Raw genomic sequence first — 3,379 nt, 5'->3', positions numbered from 1 at the left:
GGTCCTAAACCAGGTCTAAACCAGGACTAAACCAGGACTAAACCAGGTCTACTAAACCAGGTCTAAACCAGGACTAAACCAGGTCTAAACCAGGTCTAAACCAGGACTAAACCAGGTAAACTAAACCAGGTCTAAACCAGGTCTAAACCAGGTCTAAACCAGGTCTAAACCAGGATAAACTAAACCAGGACTAAACCCAGGTCTAAACCAGGAATAAACCAGGTCTAAACCAGGTCTAAACAGGTCTAAACCAGGACTAAACCAGGTCTAAACCAGGTCTAAACCAGGTCTAAACCAGGACTAAACCAGGTCTAAACCAGGTCTAAACCAGGACTAAACCAGGACTAAAACCAGGTCTAAACCAGGAAACTAAACCAGGACTAAAACCAGGTAAACCAGGTCTAAACCAGGTCTAAACCAGGTTCTAAACCAGGTCTAAACCAGGACTAAACCAGAGGACTAAACCAGGTCTAAACCAGGTCTAAACCAGTCTAAACCAGTCTAAACCAGGACTAAACCAGGACTCTAAACCAGACCAGGTCTAAACCAGGTCTAAACCAGGTCTAAACCAGGTCTAAACCAGGTCTAAACCAGGACTAAACCAGGTCTAAACCAGGGTCTAAACCAGGACTAAACCAGGTCTAAACCAGGTCTAAACCAGACTAAACCAGGTCTAAACCAGGTCTAAACCAGGACTAAACCAGGTCTAAACCAGGTCTAAACCAGGTCTAAACCAGGACTACACCTGGACTGAACCAGGACTAGACCAGGACTAGACCAGGACTAGACCTGGACTGAACCAGGACTAGACCAGGTCTAAACTCGGTCTTTCTGTGGAGGTGTTGGAGTCTTGAGTTGATTTGATTTTTTCTGAAATCTGAGAATTTTAATTTGATTTTCTCCAACACTGCAGATGCCCCCCCCCCCCCCCCCCCCCCACACACACACACACACACACACACACACACTGCGTACGTACTGTGGGGGCGTGTGGGCGGAGCCTTGTACAGACTTGTACTGTGGGAGCGTGTGGGCGGAGCCTCGTACAGACTTGTACTGTGGGAGCGTGTGGGCGGAGCCTCGTACAGACTTGTACTGTGGGAGCGTGTGGGCGGAGCCTCGTACAGACTTGTACTGTGGGAGCGTGTGGGCGGAGCCTCGTACAGACTTGTACTGTGGGAGCGTGTGGGCGGAGCCTCGTACAGACTCGTACTGCAGACCATGAGGAGGGTTTGAATAGGGCCCAGGAGAGATCTCTAGATGACTCAGACATGTCTGAGTCTTTGTGTCGAGTTTTGATCAAAATGTAAAATATAAAGTTCAGTTTGTCAGAAAATCACTTCAAACAGAAAAGATTTGTCCACCAATAAAATCATTTTACTGACAAGTTCTGCAGAGAGTGGGCGGGGCCTCGCAGAGTGGGCGGGGCCTCGCAGAGTGGGCGGGGCCTCCGCGAGCATCCCAGAAGAACAGCCCCGCCCCCGAGCACTCGGCGGAGGAGAGAGGAGATGAGAGAGGAGACGAAGAAGCAACAGAGGAGCTAGGAGACATCAGAGGAGCTAGGAGACATCAGAGGAGCTAGGAGACATCAGAGGAGCTAGGAGACATCAGAGGAGGATGGAGCTGCAGCCCTGAGCAGAAGTTGATGGAGTTTTAGTGAAGCTGGTGGTGCTCCGTGGATCTCGTCTGGACCTGCTCTTAGACCTGGTCTAGACCTGGTCTGAACCCGGTCTGAACCCGGTCTGAACCTGGTCTCTGGACTCTGTAGAACCTCGTGGACTTCTGGACTTGGTGAGGGTCTGGAGATGTTGGGCTGGTGGGATCTGCCCGTCGTCATGGTGACGCTGATGGTCGCCGCAGGAGACGGAGCCAGAGTCGTCAGCGGTGAGTCCGACTCAACTGAACCAGAACTCTGGTTCAGTCCTGGTTCAGTCCTGGTTTAGACCTGGTTCAGTCCTGGTTCAGTCCTGGTTTAGACCTGGTTTAGTCCTGGTTTAGACCTGGTTTAGTCCTGGTTTAGTCCTGGTTCAGTCCTGGTTTAGACCTGGTTTAGTCCTGGTTTAGACCTGGTTTAGTCCTGGTTTAGTCCTGGTTCAGTCCTGGTTTAGACCTGGTTCAGTCCTGGTTCAGTCCTGGTTTAGTCCTGGTTCAGTCCTGGTTTAGACCTGGTTTAGTCCTGGTTCAGTCCTGGTTTAGTCCTGGTTCAGTCCTGGTTTAGACCTGGTTCAGTCCTGGTTCAGTCCTGGTTTAGTCCTGGTTCAGTCCTGGTTTAGACCTGGTTTAGTCCTGGTTCAGTCCTGGTTTAGTCCTGGTTCAGTCCTGGTTTAGTCCTGGTTCAGTCCTGGTTTAGTCCTGGTTCAGTCCTGGTTTAGACCTGGTTCAGTCCTGGTTCAGTCCTGGTTTAGTCCTGGTTCAGTCCTGGTTTAGACCTGGTTTAGACCTGGTTTAGACCTGGTTTAGACCTGGTTTAGACCTGGTTCTGAGTCAGACCTGAGTCTCTGTGGATCTGTGTGTAAAAGGATCAGGTCCATTTACTGATAATGAGTCACTGCCCTGAATCAGACCTGGTTTTGGACCTGGTTTAGTCCTGGTTTAGTCCTGGTCTAGACCTGGTCTCAGACCTGGTTTTGGACCTGGTTTAGTCCTGGTTTAGTCCTGGTCTAGACCCGGTCTCAGACCTGGTTTTGGGCGCAGATGGAGCTGAGTTTAAATTGAATCAAAGAATCTAAACGAAACCTGATCCAGACTCAGCTCCAAAACAAGACTCTGTCTGAGCCTCAGAAAAGGACCTGGTTTAGTCCTGGTTTAGTTCTGGTTTAGACCTGATTTTGTCCTGGCCCAGATGTTTCTTCCTCTTATTTGTTGTTTGGGATCAACTCCACGAATTATTATTATATTATTTTACAAAACTATTATAATAACAGAGACCAGAACTGAACCAGGACTAAACCAGGTCTAAACCAGGACTAAACCAGGTCTAAACCAGGTCTAAACCAGGTCTAAACCAGGACTAAACCAGGACTAAACCAGGTCTAAACCAGGACTAAACCAGGTCTAAACCAGGACTAAACCAGGATAAACTCTAAACCAGGACTAAACCAGGTCTAAACCAGGACTAAACCAGATCTAAACCAGGTCTAAACCAGGACTAAACCAGGTCTAAACCAGGACTAAACCAGGTCTAAACCAGGACTAAACCAGGACTAAACCAGAAACCAGGACTAAACCAGATCTAAACCAGGACTAAACCAGGTCTAAACCAGGACTAAACCAGGTCTAAACCAGGACTAAACCAGATCTAAACCAGGACTAAACCAGGACTAAACCAGATCTAAACCAGGTCTAAACCAGGACTAAACCAGGTCTAAACCAGGTCTAA

The sequence above is a fragment of the Boleophthalmus pectinirostris genome, unplaced genomic scaffold, assembly GCF_026225935.1.
Source record: "Boleophthalmus pectinirostris isolate CB_2022bp ecotype Guang Dong unplaced genomic scaffold, ASM2622593v1 HiC_scaffold_2825, whole genome shotgun sequence".
Classification (NCBI taxonomy): domain Eukaryota; kingdom Metazoa; phylum Chordata; class Actinopteri; order Gobiiformes; family Gobiidae; genus Boleophthalmus; species Boleophthalmus pectinirostris.
This window is presented reverse-complemented; position numbering follows the sequence as displayed.